Raw genomic sequence first — 20,104 nt, 5'->3', positions numbered from 1 at the left:
TAAATAGACACACCCCAACGGAGAATGTGACTAAGAGAACAGGCTGCAAGGGTTAGTCTTTCTTTATAAAGAATTGGCATCCAGAGAACTCTGCTGCCCGAGAGCGCTCTGGGAAACAATACACTTATAATTTATTATAATGGCTGAAAGCGTTATAAGTGATGTCAGACATAAATGTTGCAAAGTTCATCATGGTTGGACACAATCTCATGTTGTATAGGCTCATATAGGTGCTGCTCCTCTGTGGTTGGCTGCTGGGTTGGCGGGAGGGTGAGCGTCACGAGGTCCATCTGTCTGTGTCCAAGCAGGGGGGAGGGTCAGGTCACTGTGAGGCAAGGTGGCCGCTAACTAAGCTAACATAATATCCTCCCATATACATGCACTAAATAATAGCCATTACAACTCCTTTGAGCAAATCATCATAAACCTATAAATTGTATTCGTGTGATTGCACCATTACTTATTGTGACTTATATGGGGTACCAGGTTAAGGGTCTTGACCAGTATGATAACATTGATTGTGGGTGGGTCTGGATTTACCAAAGAGGCTGGGGGCAGGTTGACGTTTGTTAGTTACAGGAAGCAATATACTGCAACAGAGGTCTGATTTTAGCTAAGGGCACGCTGGGGTGGGCTTCATGGCAGGGTCGTGTGTCTGGTACATCAAGAGAATACCTTGCAGGGACATAGGGTTACACTGGCAGTAATTTTCCAACAGAGAGGGTGAGGGGGCACGGGCAGGTTTGTGGAGATGGATGAGCTAAAAGGCCTGGCTCAGGCCGGTTCGCACACGGGACAGTGATCTCAGAGGACGAGTGAGATGTTACATTTGTTTTTGTTGCAATTGCCTCCGGCTTGAGCGTGAGAATGGAGCTGCAGAGCTTTCAGACACAGTGAGAGAGGGTGGGGGCCCTGTGCACGGTGTGCACGGCACTGCTAAGGGGAGAGAAGCCTTTTCGCATTGCAGTGAGGCCTAGTTCAAAAGATGGAGTCGAGGGTGCACAAAATGGATGCCACGCATCATCTGCAACAGCCCCATCTACGCCAATGCCAGCATAAGGCTGATATTCACATAAGGGCAATGATATGATATGATATGATATGGCATTTGAACGCTCCTATGCACAAGTGTTTCAAGGCTCAACAAGGCAGGGGGGGAAACAAGGGGAGACAGACAACGATCCTACTAGGACAGGTGTGATTCAGATCACGCAAGTGCAAAGGTAGAAGGGAAGGGAAAAGTGCAAGGGGAAAGGGAGAGAGGAAAGTGCAGTATAGGGTTGTAGAATACAAGATAAATAATAAGGGCCAGCTGGTGACAAGTGCAAGGTGGAGGGGCTGTCGGGATACAGAGACAGTCCCGCAGTGCAGGGGTTGCCAGGGAGGCAGTGCAAGTGGAGAGTGGCTGGGCCCAGGACCGAGATTGGTGAGTGGCCCAGTTGCAGATTCAGTGCAGGTTCAGTGATTTTAGCAGGGGAGAGGGGGAGAGAAAGCGGAGGCAAAGAGGAAGGTTTTGAGGTGCTTCCGGAACCAGAGATGGTTCTCCTCAAGTTTCAGGGAGGCAGGAAGGCTGTTCCAGAGGGAGGCCCCTGCTGCGGAGAAAGATCTACCCCCAGCTCGTTGCTTCGAGAAGCGGCTGACCATGAGGGAGTTGGAGGTGGATGAGCGAAGAGCTTGAGAAGGAAGATATTTAGGAAGAGAGAGTTGAAGGTATTTTGGCCCAAAACCCCAGAAGGCCTTGTGGACAATGCAGAGTGTTTTGAACTTAATCCTTGCAGCCACTGGGAGCCAGTGTAGTGATTTCAGTCCTGGAGAGATACGGTCCCTGGGCTTGAGGCCAAGGACAAGTCTCGCAGTCCTGTTCTGGATGAGTTGCAAAGGGCGGAGAGTAGAGGCAGGCAGATTTAGATACAGGCTGTTACAGTAGTCCAGCTTCGAGAGAACCTGGGCTCTAGAGACAGTGAGCTTCTGGGGGAAGGAGAGGAAAGGAAGGATACCTCTGAGGAGGTGTAGCTGGTAGTGTGACTTCTTAGATATGTCAGATATGTGAGGAGAGTGTGGAGTCGAAGATCACTCCGAGGTTTTTTCCTTGCAGGTAGGAGCAGGAAGAGGGCCAAGGGAGGCCGACCAGAGAGCTGCAGGGAAGGAGGGAGTGGGTGTGCCGATGAGTAGAATCTCAGTCTTACTGTCATTAAGGCAGAGGTCGTTGGCGGCACACCATTCATGGATAGCAGACAGACAGTCAGAGATGAGGGAAGGGGAAGAGGAGGCCGAGGGTAGCCTGAAAATGAGCTGGGTATCATCCGCGTAGCACTGAAAGTTGGGACAGAGAGCGGCGATGCAGTGAGCAAGAAGTGCCAGATACTGGTTGAACAGCCAGGGAGAGAGGTTCGATCCCTGGGGGACACCGTAGGTAGAGAAAAAGATGTCAGAGAGGAAGGACAGCAGTTGGACCTGAGAGGGTCGATTGGAGAGGAAAGAGGTCAGCCACACCAGAGCCTAACCAGTGATACCCAGGTTATCACGGAGACGGTTGAGCAGGATGGTGTGGTTGACACTATCAAAGGCAGAAGAGAGTTCGAGCAAAATGAGAACACAAGAGGTGTTAGAGTCAAGGTTAGAGAGCAGGTCCTCACGGATGTTCAGGAGAGCAGTTTCCGTGCTTCTGGCAGCTCTGAAGCCAGACTGATGGCCATGGACATAACCAACAGATTCAGTGTGAAGATTAAGCTGAGCGATGCCCAGCTGTTCCGGGAGTTTGCCCAGGAAATGAGAGATGGAGATTGGGCGATAGTTAGCCGGGCAGGAGGGGTCAGAAGAGGGTTTCTTAAGAAGGGGGTGCACAAGACCACAATTGGAAGAGCACGTAGTCCAGGCTGTACTGAATGTATGGAGGGGGGCCCAAACGACCCCTCACTCCCACACAACAGTGATGAAGTTTGCAACAACTGCTGTCTTTTTCTTTCTGTAATTGTATAAAACCTGCCATTTTGGCTGACTAAGTTTAAATGTCTGTTAGATATTTCCCTGCCCTGCAAGCTACAACACATTTTTGTTTTTCTCATATCTCGTGCACCTCATTTATTGGCTCTTTGGATTATTTTTATTGCCACAAAAGGTGTCTGCCTTTCAAATTCATCTCGCCTCCATGTGCATTAGACTCTTCTCCCTGTTTCCTCATCTGGCCTCGCCTACTCCCCCACATGTGCAATGGAGGTAGAGGCATACCTGGTCACTTTTGGGTGCACTACAATCTACGGAACATTTGTCATCTCTCTGAAAGTTAGTTCCCTCCTCAAAAAAAAAAATCAGACTCACTGTGTTTCCTACTGTCCTGTAAAAACACACATTTAGCCGTGCCTAGTAGCCTCACTGTGTTTTCCACTGTCATGTAAAACTGCATTTAGCCGTGCCTAGTGACCTTTGTGGCCTTCATTGTGTTTTCCACTGTTCTGTAAAACTGCATTTAGCAGTGCCTAGTGGCCTTCATTGTGGTTTCCACTGTCCAGCAAAATTTTTGAATTAGCCTTGTTTAGTGGCCTTCATTGTGTTTTCCACTATCCTGTAAAACTGCATTTAGCTGTGCCTAGTGGCCTTCATTGTGTTTTCCACTGTCCTATAAAACTGCATTTAGCTGGGCCCAGTGGCCTAGTGGCCTTCATTGTGTTTTCCACTGTCCTGTAAAACTAAATCTAGCCGTGCCTAGTGGCCTTCATTGTGTTTTCCACTGTCCTGTAAAACTGCATTTAGCCATGCCCAGTGGCCTTCATTGTGTTTCCACTGTTCTGTAAAACTGCATTTAGCAGTGCCTAGAGGCTTCATTGTGTTTTCTACTGTCCTGCAAAACTGCATTTAGCCGTGCCTAGTGGCCTAGAGGCCTTCATTGTGTTTTCCACTGTCCTGTAAAACTGCATTGAGCCATGCCTAGTGGCCTAGTGGCCTTCATTGTGTTTTCCACTGTCCTGTAAAACTGCATTTAGCCTTGCCTAGTGGCCTTCACTGTGTTTTTCACTGTCCCGTAAAACTGCATTTAGCCGTGCCTAGTGGCCTTCATTGTGTTTTCCACTGTCCTGTAAAACTGCATGTAGCCGTGCCTAGTGGCCTTCATTGTGTTTTCCACTGTCCTGTAAAACTGCATTTAGCCGTGCCTAGTGGCCTTCACTGTGTTTTCCACTGTCCTGTAAAACTGCATTTAGCTGTGCCAGAAGCCTTCATTGTGTTTTCCACTGTTCTGTAAAACTGCATTTAGCCGTGCCTAGTGGCCTAGTGGCCTTCATTATATTTTCCACTGCCCGGTAAAACTGCATTTAGCCTTGCCTAGTGGCCTAGTGGCCTTCATTGTGTTTTTCACTGTCCCGTAAAAATCACAATACTGTGCCCAGTGGCTACTGCATTGGTTGTTCCATTAGTTGTGTGCACCACCCTTTGTCTCCCACCCCTTCTTGGTACCCCCACCCCATCTCACCCTTCCTTGATACCCCCACATCACCCCCTTACTCCTTGTACCTCAGTACCTCACTCTGGTAAGTGTGTACCACTATAGCTAACTATGTCGCTTTCTATCTCTCCTATCCTCTTTTATCACTCCACTATCTTCTATCCTTCTCCTATCACTAAAACTAGTAAGACGAAACTTAAGAAAGACTTACTGGGATCCAACCCAGGCCTCCCTATTTCAGACACCTATGTCACGACTTCCGCCAGAGAGACACTCACAGACATCGGAGGTCATTACGAGATCGCAGTAAAAATCTGTTTTAACTGGCATGGAGGCAATACCGGGTCCGGGTAGCACTGACGCCACTAACAGCTGCCGATTATGAGTATGCAATAGCACCATTGGAATGGAGTCCATAGAAGGAGTGGGCGATATGGAACGTGGAGCGTCGTCATCGGCAGATGGAGGTGAGTGTACAAAGAAAACACTGTAATGCAAAGTATGATGGTGGTCCACCAACGTGACTGTGCCATGAGGCAATACATGGGCCATCACACACACATGGACACATCCCTGCCTAGATGCCGTACCCAGCACTGTCACATTCACATGCATGCAGCATGCCAATGCCATACCTGACAGACACACACCAAAAAGGGAAACGGCATGTGTCGCACTGCACGCACACCACAACACAAAAGCATGTCACACAGCATACACCACCTCACACATGTGTCATCCTAATGTATGCCTGAATAACCACACCATATGGCAAGCAACCTGTATGCCACAACTGTAAGACAGCAATTCATCAAATGTGTACAACTGCACTAATACCATTGTATTCATGATGCATGTAAAACCATCACTAATGCCATCCCTCTTTCTGGTCCCCCACATGCCATGATACAGACAGTGATGCACAGGACTCTGCAGCACAGGCCACCACTCCATCGAAGAAGGCCAGGTCCAGGGAAGACACTAAAAGGCCTTCCACGTCCAAGGGTACAGGCAAGGCACACCAGCCACCGAGGGCAAAGGCAACACAGGATGGCAGGGAACCGGGGCATCAGAGGACAGCCACTACATCAACAGTCCCAACAACTATGGAATCCACTGCAGTTGAGCCAGTGGCAGACGGGACCCTGTTTGCAGCTACAGGAGGCAGCAGCCACAGCGCCACAGAGTGGCAATGAAGATCAATCCCAAGGGGAGGTATGTGTCCCTGAGGAGGACAACCGCTCACTGGAAGTTGGTGCCACACCCAGTACCTGCCGAAACACCCCAGTACACCCCAATGAGCACACCCGATGGCACCTTGCACATCACGTCTGGAGGAGAAGCGGAACTAGAGGCCTGGAGCCCCACAGAGGACGTCCCTGAATTGGGCCCCTTGCCACACGTACCATCCACCTCCACAGGGGTCTGGGACGGGGAGTTCAGGATGGCACACATGGAGGCATGGCACCAGGAGCTGACCGGGCTTGTAAAACAATATGTCTCTGATGGTGAGGTGACAAGGAAGGAGTCCCAAGAGAGCACTGCGGCCATGAAAGGGGCCATGGAGTTGAGCACCTTAAAGTACTGTGAGAAGCTGTCGGCAGTGAGGGAGGTCCTTGTCAGGTTTGCGGATGTCTTGGAGGCCCAGTGACCTGCCCCGACAGTAGAGCATGCACCCACTGGGTCATCGTCAAGCTCCAGACAGGCGATCCCCCTGCGCAGGTCTGTGCGCACCCTGTGGTGCCCCAACATGCCATCCCTGGACTCCGACACCAGACATTAGTAGCAGGGTCAGCCTGCATGTGCAGACTTATGCAGACTTGAGTGGCATAACATTGCACACCATGTGTGGGGGAGTTGTGGGGGAGGGGGAGGGAGTGTGTGGTGGAGTTGTGGGGGAGCAGGGGGAGGGAGGGGGTGTGTGGGGGAGTTGTGGGAGGAGGGGGTGGGGGAGGGGGTGTTTGGGGAATTGTGGGGGGAGGGGGAGGGGGTGTGGTGGGGAGTTGTGGGGGGAGCGGGTGTGTGGGGGAGTTGTGGGTGGGGGTGGGAGGGAGGTGTGGGGGGAGGGGGTGTGTGTGAGGTGGACGGTCTGAGCACTTTTTACTTATTTCCTGTTAAATACACCTGTTGCGTATCAAAAATTCACATGACTGGACATTCCTTATTGTGTATGTGTGCTTTATTGGTTTACAGTGCATAGTGTCCATGTACCCCCACACCCAGAGCCCTGAGTCCCACATTCATGGCACCCTCTGCACCCATGTGTCTTAGAAATATTGGCCTATCACAGACTGGCACACAGCACGTCCCTCCTGTGCATCGCCACTTGGATGATGTGCAACCCCCTCTTCTTCATCGTCTTCATCCTCGCCTGGTGGTTGCTGTCCAATGTCAGGGGCAGAGGCATGTTCTGTCGGATGCACATGTTGTGCAGCATGACATATGCCATGATGATCTTGGCTACCTTCTCATGCCTGTACAGGAGTGCCCCGCCCAACCAGCTAAGGCAGCGAAAACGTGCCTTCAACAGGCCAACGGTCTGCTCGATCACCACACGGGTACAGATATGGGCACGATTGTAGTCCTCTTTCTGCCTGTTCTGCTGGTTCCAGACAGGGGTGAGGAGCCACAGCTTCAAGGGATAGCTACTATCACCTGCATGGGTGCAAAATAAGGTATATGTAAGTCAATTCCTGAAAGACACCTGTATTTATCACACATGCCTGCAGATATTTGTTGTTCACATGCACATGTCACTGGATGTATGCACACATGTTACCTTGCCACAATGTGTGCTGTCCCATGGTCTAATGGTGTGGGTTGCGTCATCCAGATGATGCAGGGTGTCCACTCCCTTGCAGATGTTCATGCACTGTGGGTGCATACCGCTGTGTTTGGTATCATAATGTGATGTGTAGTGATTAGTATGATTGTATTACTAGCAGCATTGGCACAAGTCTCAGCGTGATTTCTCAGTCAGCGTTTATTATCCCCATGGTGACATGCAGTGCTACTGGGGTGGTGGCCCAGTCACAAGCAGTGTATTCCCTTGGTGGGATTGATTTGTGCACCCTCATGGATCATTGTCCTGTGTTGTGTTTTGCTGCTGACATTTACATTGTGCATACTCACAGCATGTTGCTGGATTGTGTTACAGAGGGTAAGGTCTGATGATGTGCAGTGGACTTGTTGTGGGATGTGGGCTGTTTGCAAGTCAGGCATATTGTCATTGGTGTGCAGCTTCTGTCATTACTATGGGGTTTGGTTGTCATGTTCAGTTTCGGATGCTTTGGATTACAGTGTTTTGCAGTATGGACATTGTGCAGTCACCACAACAATGACACTGGGTGGTGTGTGCATCTCTCCCCCCATTACACTGCCATGTGCCTGTCATGCAATTTACCAAGCAGCCAGGCACGTCGTCCTGCATGTCGCTCCATGTAGCATGATAGAGTGGAGTTCCGCAGGACCATTGAGTCATGAGTTGATCCGGGAAATCAGGCACAACAATGTGTGATGATCTAGCTGGAGTCACAAACCATCTGTACATTGATGGAGGGATATAGCTTACGATTGCGGTACACCAGCTCCATGGCATGCGGGACCACCAATTCCACATGGGTGCAGGCAAGAGCACCAATGCAATTTGGCATGCCTGCCAGTGCATGGAAGCCAACTTTCATGTCAAAGATCTCCTGGGCAGTCCGTGGTAGGGATATGTAGTCACTTGAGTGCTTCATGAGGGCACCCAGCACTTGGTTCAGCGTGCGTGAATATAAGGGTTATGATATGCCATGCATATGCCCCACTGTGTGCTGGTAGGTGCCTGTGACCAGGAAGTGGAGCACAGACACTGCCTTCAGTAGAGGGGGGATGGCGGTGCGGATTTCAATCAGGCTGACAATGTCATTGTGTATCATGACCACAATGGTGGTGATGGTGTCCCGGTCCAACCGGTACAGGGTGTGGATCTGCTCAGGGGTTAGGTTGTGTGGACTGGCTCTGATGTGAGGTATTGGGGCCTGCCTGCGTGGTACCACTGGCTGCACTGGTGAGGCTTGCTGGGCCTGTCTCACCCTCCTTCACCTCCTGCATCTCCTCTGTGATGCCTGTTGTTGTTGCTGGTGTAGCAATGCAAGCATGTCCTCCAGCCCCAATATTGCAACTGCAAGCGGAATCATTTCGGTGTGGAAAGGGGTGTGGTGTGTGGGTGTGCTCCTTTTGTGCTGGGCCAGACTCCATTGCCTCCACCTGTGCTGATTGTGTGCACCTGTGGCAGTTGTGAACACTGAACATTGCTTTTAGCGGGTGATTCATGATGCCGGTGATGCTGGCATCCCGGTACCCCTTAATACCACCTTCGTGATGGCGGGATTTGCATGTCCGCATGACGTGTTTGCACCATCCCGGTATTGCTGGCCCAAAGGGGGTGCATGGTCTTTGCGGTGGCGCTGATACTGGGTGGTGACTCGTAATAGGCCGGAGCGGTATGCGGTGCCTGTATTCCCTTACCAGAATCATTTTTCCTTTACCGCGATTCTCGTAATGACCTCCATCTTCTTTTTCATCAACTCACCTGACCTCTGCACTCGCTACAAGGCCGGCTTTCTCTCTCCTATCGTCTCTTCTCCCATTAATGGTGGCACTTGCTGGGAGGTTCTCCTTGATCTCTTCACCATTTCCAGAGTCACCTTCAATGTCTATTTCAATGCAACCATCTTAGTTCAGGGTCCTCAAACCTACCTTATTCTCTTTGACAGGCTCCTCCCTTGCCTATCTAACCTCACCTCTCACGCTGGCCATGCTTCCCCTCCATCTGTACCTCCCTCCTCCTTGCACTGACTCCCTTGCCTATTATGCCTTCCTCCTCCTCTGAACTGGCTCCCTTGCTAACTGCACCTTCCTCCTCCTCTACACAGGCTCCCCTGCCCACTGTGCCTTCTTCCTCTGTACTAGCATCCATACCTTGATGCAGTGTCCTGGCTCCCATATCTGCCTTGGCCCCTACACCATCCTCCGCTATCTCTCTGAGGTATCAGGTAATATTATCCTGGGAAACGGCATAAGCAACATTATTTATGGGAATAATGTATGGGGTAAATGGGAGCAGGGGTTGCGGGGGTGTTCCATATAGTAATATCGCCGTAAAAAAAGGCACCATTCTTGTATGGCGACATTTTTGCGGGGATATTATCAAATGGAACCCTCTCTGACCCTCCTGACACCCCCGAGGGGGACCACCAACCCCTTCAACCCCCAACGGAAGACCCTCAAATATAGCAAGCTACTCCACATTGCCACGCTGAACAACCGCTCCGCTGTTAAACCCGATTCCTAGTTATAGTTTCGACTGACAATAGTTCCGACACAAAAGTGCCAAAAAAAGTTTCATTTTTTTTTTGTTTATTTATTTTTTGGGGGGGTTCCAGCCAAACCCCCGTTTTTTAAAATTAAAAACACTTATTTTACAATACGAAATAAAAAATAACTTTAATATAAAAAATAAATTCTAAACTTTTTTTTTTGGCACTTTTGTGTCGAAACTTTTGGCATTCGAAACTATTGTTTTGAAACTTTGACTGGACACCGTTAAACCCTCGTTGGACATCTGCAACATTCTCAAACTCATGGACCTTGATGTGCTTGCCATCACAGAGACATGGTTCAAGGACTGCTCTGTCACAAGCTTTGGCACACTCCTCCCAGAAGGTTAAAAAATCCTCTCTGCACCCAGGCCAAAGAAGACAGGGGGATGAGTGGCGTTGATCTTCCCAGAATGGATATCTGTGTCCATCATCCCTACTCAAGCCTACTCCTCCTTCTCTCCTAAATCTTCTCTCATCATGGCCACTTTCTATCGGCCACCAGGACATTCCACTCTCTTAGTCTCGGAATGGGCTGACCTGGCCTCCTCTATACACTCCTCCTCATCTCATTTCCTCCTGATGGATGAGCTCAACATCCATCTGGACTCTCCTGATCCCTCACGATCTTTCCACAAACTATGCGCTTCTCTCTCCCGCGCTATCCTACCCTCTGGCCCCATGCACACCGCAGGCCACACTTTGGATGCTTTCATCTCTACTGACATACCTCTCTCGATCCCTCTCACTACCTTGCTCTCTTGGACTGACCACTCCCTTCGCAAAACAGACCTGAAGCTCTCCTCTCCTCTTGCAGCAACACAACTGGCATAGGCACTCGGTTTCAAAGACACCAGACCCATGAAAAAAGTGACAGTGGCTGCCTACTCTCCTCCTCCCGTTCCTGCAGCTGATGTCCACCCTGACACAGCCTTCGCTAACTTTAATCTCTCGATCTCCAACACTTTTTACACCTTTCGCCCCTGTCCTGAGGGTCTGAATGAAGCCTTCCAAAAAGTGCAACTCTTGGTATGACTCCGATCTGGATGCCCTTAAACACAAGTCTAGGGTTGCAGAGTGGAAATGGAACTTGTCGGGCGAACCATCTGAAAAACTGGCCTACCGCCTCCTTCAAAGGCAATATCGACCCTGCATCCATTCAAAGAAAAGAGTGTTTATTCAAGCCTGCATCTCAGCGGCATCAAACAACATGGCTGAACTTTTCAAAGTCTGCAAGGAACTGGCCAATCCCGCAGCTTGGCTTTGGCTGTGCACTTCATCACTAAAACCCAAGACATCCTTACCTCCCTCTCTTCCACGCCACAGCATAGACCAATACTGGAGCCTCCCTTGGCCCACTCTCCACTCACCCTCTCTTCTCTTTCACCCATCACACCTGATGAGGTCACCAGACAAGTCCGGTCTATGAAGGCCTCATCCAAATAGATGGACCCAGGCCCCTCAAAAACCATTAAGGACAATATTGAGTCCATCACCCCAGTCTTGGCTGATCTCTGCAATCCCTACTTTTCTACTAGTGAGTTTTCCCAACTGCCCTTAAGCACTCTCTTGTGTACCCTCTGCTCAAGAAACCCTCTGCTGACCCATCCATTCTAACAAACTACTGCTCTAACTCTGTCACTCCTTTCCTGGGCAAACTCCTGGAGAAGTTGGCTATCTCTCAGTTTACCCTCCCACCGAAACTGTTGGTTGCTTCCACGACCATCAGTCTGGCTTTAGAGCATCCAGAAGTACATAAACTGCTCTTCTGAACACCCCTGAAGACCTGCTCTCAAATCTTGACACTAACACTCCCTCTGTCCTCATTCTCCTCGACCTCTCCTCTGACTTTGACATTGTTAACCACGACATCCTGATCGAATGCCTCCGCAACACCCTGGGAATCACAGGTCAGCCTCTGGCGTGGTTAACCTCCTTTCTCCCCCACCGCTCATCCCAGGTGGAACTCTGTGTCTTTCTCTCAACTATTGCGCTCTCTATTCGTGGTGTTCTCCAAGGATCTAACCTATCCCCCTGGTTCTTCAACGTCTATATGACTGCCCTGGCACGTGTGATTTCCACTCACACCTCTAACTTCCAGTGTAATGCGGATGAGACACAACTATCCATCAGGCTTCCCTCAGCCGCCTCCTCCTCCTCCTCGATCATTTCTGTCCACTATTCAGTCATGTTGTGCTGAAAACGACCTCTGCCTCAACGGTAGTAAGACTGAGATAGTTTGCATTGGGACTACTGCTCCCGCTTTCTCACATTTCTGCCCGGCCTCCCTTGGCCCTGCACCCACCTGCGATTCAAAAAACCTTGGGGTCATCTTCGACTCCACTCTCTCCTTCTCATCTCACATCTCTTACATCTCTAAAAAATATAACTATCAGATACACCTCCTCAGAGGTACTCTACCTTTTGTCACTTTCCCCCAGAGGCTCACTGTCTCCAGAGCCCTGGTTCTCTGGGGTTCCCAGCTGAGCCTGTAAGGAAGGGGTTGTGGTTATTTTGCTTATTTCTTTCACTTGTGCCTCCATTTGATCCAATGTTTCTAAACATTAATGTCTATCTCCTTGTGTTTATGAGAAAAATATCCCTCTTTTTTAACTCTCTAATGTTGGGAGGAATATTTCTGCTGCCATAGACCGGGCATTTTGGTTAAAAATAGACAGCCACATTCTTTACCAGCATCTGTCAGTTTTACTAAATGAAAGGGGATTCATTTGGACAACGAATGAAAGTTGGCGGGCAGGAATTGTAACCTATGCTGTTGATAATGTATGCACATTTGTGCATCAGGCAAACTTCCCACTGCACCATCTTACTAACTTCTCTGCAGAGTGATTTTACCCCGGGTCTGGAACTTACTACTGCAAAATACAGGGAAGATCAGGGATACCTTAAAAATATTGAGAACAGGTCATTGGGCTGTGTTTGTTCTGGAAGAGGGATTCCCAGACCCCCCCTTGTTTTGTAAAAATATTGAGAGTTTGCTTCCGCTCACCCGTCCCCAGCAGATCGCCAGTTGAAAGTCTGTCCAGCACATAAAGGGCAGCAACTTTGTTTGCACTTTCAGATCTCTGCTCTCCCTGTACTCAAACAAAAAGTGACAGCAGGATTTATTTAATGGTCCTTTTAAAGGATAAACATGACATGCCCGAGTGATAATTAATACTGTATCCAGGCATTGCATCAAATACATAGTATCGAATGTAAAAGCATCGGAAAAAAATGCCTCAAAAAAATACATTTTCTCTGTAGGTAAACTTTTTTTTTACTATAGTGGGTTTTAAGGGGTAAAAAACAGGGGTGGAGGGACCCCACATTAAAACAATATGCATTGATGCATTTTTATTCAATGGTTATGCATTCAATGCTTTTGCATTCGATGCAATCACTAAGAACCATTAATGCATTATTCGGCCAAAGCTGAATATCACTTTTACACCCGGAATTAGGTCAAATACTTACTTGATGCTGAATTTTGGGTACACCTCTAGCTGAGAGTAGGTGCTGCAAACTACCATATTTAAACCACTGTTTCACACTTGCGCAAGACAAGACTGCAAATTCTACTGCATATATCTTTGCAATGGAGGCCCCTCGCCTAACATGTAGGAATGCTTGTCTCTGATGTATTTCCCTTTTGGCATATCTTAGCACGTTTTAGGCTCCTACTGTTTTTTTTTTTTTATAAAATCAATTTTATCACTTGACAATGAGGAGCATATTGTATACAACATAAACATGTGGTGACATCATACAAATTTAGTGGGACTGTACATCGGCAGTACACAATTACTCCATATGTTCAGTCCAACACATTGCTCTACATATATCCTCCCCATCTACAGTCGACATAGTCTGTGCCTGTCCATCTACACATTCTGTGCCACTATGTATGAAAAGGTTCCCAAATGTGCTTTGGCCTGCTCACTGCAGTTACCAATGCAACACAAGTCTGTCATGATGCCTACCCCCGGGGACCCAGACCAAGTCCAGCAACCCCTGAAGCAGGCATCAAGTTATACTAAGCAAGCCCAACAACCCCTGTTAGGGGCTATTTGGGTGCAGTCCTGGCGCCTATGGCGCTAGGCTCATATGGAGATCAGTCCTGGCGCCATAGGTGCCAAGCTCATAGATTAAAACTTACCTGATGCAGACCATGCTGCAAACTCACCTGATGCAGACCATGCTGCAAGAGCTCTAAGCCAAAGGAGGCTTGGAAGGGACTACTTTACCTAGGGACTATTTTTTACTCGGGTGGGGCTGGGGAGGAATACTTACCTGGGATTACTTTGGTGGCTATTTAAACCACGCCCGAAGAGCAGCACACGCTTCACGTGATTCTGCATCCAGCAGCATAATGCTCACCGTGCCTGCAAGTCTGCATCCAGTCTTCTGCCACGCCTCGAGTCCGGAGCTCCTACAAAAAGGAAGAAAGAAGGAGAAAAGATTAGAACAAGAGCAATACCTTTGATCCTTACCTGAATTCCCGATCCATCGTGCCTTCGAGCTGGAAGAAAGAAGTTATTTTATGTGCGTCGCCTCGCCTGCAGCAGCGCCGCGCTAAACTCACCGGCCTTCGCAGCATCTTCACATTCCACCGCATCCTTCTGCATGCTCCCGCCGCACTCCGGCACCTAAGGGGAAGACAAGAACACCAAGGTGAGCCAAGGGAATACACAGAGGCAATATTAGTGACCCCCATAGACTTACCTGATTTTACCCCCGCGGGTACTATTCCTCTTCATGGGTCGACGCAGCTTCCACTGCATCCTCGCCGAACCCCGGCCCCTAAGGGGTAAACAAAAGGACAGCAAGGTGAAACAAAGGGACAAACAAGGGGAAACCTCCTCACTACAATAGACTTACCTGATTTTACCGCCAGAGGCATTATTCCCCGAGACTTCATACTTTCTCTCAGCGTCTGAATAAGGGAGAAAGCAACAGGTTACATATTGACATTATTTTGTCGAACTGTGTTGGATAATACAAATCCTTACCTGAATATTACCGGTTGCCACGAGGAACTCTTCGCTAGGGTCAAGCTGCAATCTGCAAGGAATCGGACAAGAGTGAAAGTCAGACATTTGAACTCTTACGAACTACATACTTACGCGTCTTGCCAGGAATCTCAGAGTCAATATTGTTCTGGAACTCACCAATTCCTTCGAGCCAGTGAAGCAACTGGTTATATCCGTGCCCCTGTGCTCAATGCAGGATGGAGAGCTCATCTTTCCAAACCATCAGAAGAATATTCCTACGGGCCAAGCAAACAAAGCTAGGTGGGCCAGTCCAGTCCGTCATCTCGGCACTACGCATCACATTGGTGGAGACCGCAGCTGTCCAGTTCAGATCAACGCCCCTGTGGGAGCCAGGTGAGCATAACAAGTCTCTCTTCCCTATCGTTGATGTATGTTAAGTTTCTCAACCATTCCGAGTGCTTCAGTGGGTGTTATGACTTTCAATGTCTAAGAATGCAGTGTGGGGCCACAATGCAATCTACATTAATCAATCTGCACTTAATTATTGAGGCCTTTCCTATGTCCCCAAGGAGGTATTTGATAGGATCCGTGACAGGGGGATACTAATAATGTTGTGTAGAGCATCTGCTGCAAGCTGACAAAACTTCACAACTGGCAGGCACTCCTAACGACAGTAACATTAACATTGTGTGATTGAATTTAAATAGGTGTTCTTGTTTTATAAGGAATATAATATGATGTAATGATGTTTATATGTAAAGCCATGTGGCTGTATACATATTAAATTAAATAAATAATATTAAGATGTTTCAGCTCTACTGAATGCTATGTTACTTCCTGCAGCTGTAGCTGTTGTGAAATGTAAGGTACGCAGATCCTCAGTCTTTCACATCCCAAGGAAATGCTTTAGTTGATGGTGAAGCTCACTCAGTGGCCTTAAGAGGGCCATGGGCTCCTAATGAATGTCTTGTTTGTGTTGTGTTGTCTTGTTTGTGTTGCAGTTCCACGGTCACCTATCTCTTCTCTTTTCAGTCTGGCGATTCTCCAAGGTCAAGCTCCAGAAGCTGAAAATGTGACCTGGACTCAACATAAGGGTAGGTTGGGAGAAGACTCGCTTTGACGTTTCCCAGATGGCCACCTGATGGCATTCTAGGTACTTTTCCCCTATCTGGTCTGTAAGGCTTATGGAGTAGCTCACTGAGATCAAAACACCATGATCACGGTACACCGAGATTGGATGGCTCCTGGTTTAGCATGTACGGATCAGAGTTATTGTGAAAATTGTGTTACATGTTTAACATACCATATTGAGAGAGTGGTGCCAACGAAGCTGTCTACACATTTTGTACAAGAAGATCAATTTTTACATGTGCAGACAGATTACATACAACTTAGCACATGTATAACTTACATGCAGTGGTCGAAAGTGGTCGGGAGCAGTTGGAAGCAATGTTTCTCTACTTTAAAATAAAAAGTTTTACTGTTCCTATACTTTCATTTTCAAAATGATCAATGGGAGGACTCGGAGTGACTGCCCTGGCAGGCTCACTTGGAAAAATGGACATGCACATAGCACGCTTGACTATATATTTGTTAGCCCGGACATAGCCTCCAGAATTAAAGGCATGGAGATAATTCCCAGTTCATGGAGTGATCACGACTCCCTGATACTAGCATTTACTGCCGATGGAGCGGCACAAAAAGTTAAGCCATTGGGCAATATGTTTGTAAATCACACTGGGACTCGTATTTGCAGGTCTGTAAAGAATATAAATGAAGCAGCCCGATCGGTGCAGTCAGTTTTAACAAGTAACGCTAAACAGTTCTCGACATTGTCAGTAAATGACGCTGAGAAGCGGATATCTACATTCTCTTCCACCCATGCTACGGTAGTGACTGGAATGATATCACTGGGGAGCTAAGCAGCATAAACCAAATGATAAAAATATAAGCGATTCCAAGAGGAAGCTCAGAGCGGAAATTCCAAAAGCTAAGAAAAACTAGCACTACATTTGGACCCTACTATTCAAACTGTAGGACATTAAAGAATACATTTAGAGCATGGATTAAATTAAAAAGATGTACTGAGAAGACTTGACAATGGCAAAATATGGTCCAAGTCCTTTGTGCAAAAAATACGAGAAGTATATGGACACTGCTCGGGGCTGTAATAAAATTGTCATGGTTAATCGTATTGGTGCTCAAAGCTGGGCTGACTGTCTGGCCGAACGTAACATGTGCTCTAGTGAAGAGAGACGGTGGGCAGTCTGTTTGGCTCCCCCTGTGCCCTCTTTTAAGGTAACTCTGGATCTCCTAATTTCCATGATCAAAAGCTTAAAATCATCTCGTGTGCCTGGCCCTAATGACCTGGCTAATGTTACACTCAAGAGTAATCGGGAGTTCGGCGCAAGCCTATTAAAAATCTTGTATGAAAAAGTAATTGCGGATGGACAAATACCTGCATCACGGCAAACTGCCATATTAATTCCTATCTTTAAAAGGGGTAATAAGATGGAACCTGGCAACTATCGATTATTAGCAATGCTTGACTGCACGGGTACAATCTTTGCATCTCTGTTATTGAAGCAGTTGGAGGACTGGGTAGCTAAAGCTGGGATACTTAATCAGTTCCAAAGTGGCTTCAGGAAAGGGTACACAACCACCTAGAACCTTATGATAATGGATATTCTACAAACTAATGCAGGGAAAAAAGGTAATCCTCCACTTTATGCACTATTTGTAGACTTTCAAGCCACTTTTGATTTAGTGCAAAGAGAAAGCTATGGCTAAAATTAGAACTTCTCAGCTGCCCTGAAGAATAATTGTACTACTTGCGCTTATTACACTAGAATACTACAGTTTCTCTAAAGTTGGGTTCCCATGGAACGGTGACGGATTTAGTTGTGCAGAATAGAGGAGCTAAGCAGGGCTGTGTGACCGCCCCTTTTCTGTACAACTTGGTCACGTATGATCTTGCCATTGCTATCTCTGTCATACATAATTGCCCTCCAAAAATCTGAATGGCCCATTGCCCAGTATTAGCCTATGCTGAAGAACTAGTTATAGTAGATCACACTTTCAGCGGCTACGGAGGTCGGCAAACACTCTTTGGCAATATCCAGAAATCAATGGCCTAATAATAAATCGAGAAAAAACATAGTTGATCGTCTTCTCAGGCAGAAAGATTAAGCGTCCCAGACTAGTGGTACAAAAACTAGAAATAAAATATACATCTCAATATAAATATTTGGGCGTGGAGGTAGATGAAAAAGGTAAGTATATCTCTTGCACCCAATCACAAATATCTTGGGCTGCCCAAATAACGGTGCTGGTATATCGATTTTCAATATAATATGGCAGTTGCACACTATTAGGGGCTCGCCAACTATATATCCAGGTGCTGGTGCCTATGGGAATGTATGGGCTGGACGCACGCCTTCCGATTGACTTGAAATGGTTGCAAGTAGTGGAGGGAAAATTCTGGAGGAGAATATTAGGCCTTCCTGCATGCATACCAATGGCGTTTATTAGACTAGAAATGGGTCTCGCCTCATTGAAATCCATTGTATTGAAAAGACGGGCTAAGATGTATCCATCCATCAAGAGATTTCGAAGGAGGAAACTAATTGCAGAATCAAGGAAAAAATGGAAAACCTCAATAAAGAGATATGCTGGACCCCTAGGTGGGGAGGGAACAGCGACTCTGAAATTTTCCTTGTGTAAATGGGTGGAGTTTTGGGACTGGTTATTTAAAAAATATGAGTTTGTGCAATATGTGCTGTAATCAATTAAGAAATCAGAGCACTATATGAACTTTGGTCCCTCAAGCAGACTGAGGTGATTTGTTCTCCTTCTAAGAATTGATCACTTACATGTCCTGGCAAACAAAGGGTTTTATAGCCTGCTGTCTCCAAATGAGCGATATTTTCACATATGTAAAAATGAACTAATTAATGAAACAGCTAAACATCTATTGACTGAATGCCCGAATATGACCAAAATGTATCAAATGCATTACAGCAAGTATGTGCACGATAAGGAATCCGCTGGGGAATTGTTGTTCTGGTATCGTTCGATTGACTCATCGAACATGGGTATGCAATAGCAATGTATAATGTATGGATGCGAGAAGAAAAACTGTTGGGAATATCAATCAAATTATATCGCTATTGATATGATCCGGAATGCACTGAGGACGTGCTCTTGTTTGGTTTATGAACAATTAATAAAGAAAAAAGTAAATAGAGATCATCCAGAGGTGAATCGATAGCCCTAGTCACATGGGATATGAAGACAAGTAATGGCAATTGAAACTGTTGGGGCAATAAGTATTACTGTTTACTGCTGGAGTGTAATATGTGTTGCTGCAAATCTGTGTATTTTCTCTTCTACTTAAGGTTTTTATTAAATCTGATATTCTTCGATTTTATTTATTTAACTATTTGTATTATCAATATTCTTATCTTGTTGATCATTTTTTATTTTTTTCCTTATTATTGTCTGATAATTAATCAGATGTTTAACAAATTTGATAACTTGAGTTTTATGATTATGTGTAAAATGTATTTATAAACTCTATCACATTAATAATAAATTAAATGTACTTTTATTTTAAAAAGAAACCATTGCAGAATGGTTTAGATTTAAAATAAAAATGTAGAAAGAAATTGAAACCTGCACTTCAGTGCACTGCACTGAACATTCTCTTAAACAGCCTGTCTGTTTGATTGGGGTTTTGGATTGCGAGTGGGGGGGTGGTTCGTAGGGAGTGGGGTCAGGCTTGCAAAAACATAGTTCCACTACTTCTTTGCGGAATCTTCAACCACTGCTTACATGTACTATTTAGACCTGGTGGATGTGTTTTCTGTGTAGGTGCAGAAAATCAGAAACTTTCACTGTAGCCAAGAAGTTGATGTCTACTTTACTTTTACTTTATTTACTCACTAAAAAATGATACTTTTAGTTGCGCGAGCAGCAGGACTAAGGTCTATTACCCTCAGACTGTAGAGGGAAAAAAACTGAAGAAATGATTGGTGAGACCTTTTGCTGTTCCGCGCTCAACCCAAAAGAAAGACGATTTTCACAGTCAACCAGAATATGCAAAAAAGGCTTGAATCCAAATTGAATCTTGAAAATAAACAAAACAGTGATTTGTCTTAGCCTTGGTAATTTCAATTTGCATATTAAAAAGTTTATTTAATTGAATTCTATATTCATTCAATCCACTGTGTTTCCAGCATAACGTAAATAATTAATAGTTACATAGATCCAACCTAATCCCGACACGTGTTTCCCCGCCTGGTATCTGG

Source organism: Ambystoma mexicanum, chromosome 4p (genome assembly GCF_040938575.1).
Source record: "Ambystoma mexicanum isolate Mex_15411 chromosome 4p, UKY_AmexF1_1, whole genome shotgun sequence".
NCBI lineage: Eukaryota > Metazoa > Chordata > Amphibia > Caudata > Ambystomatidae > Ambystoma > Ambystoma mexicanum.
This window is presented reverse-complemented; position numbering follows the sequence as displayed.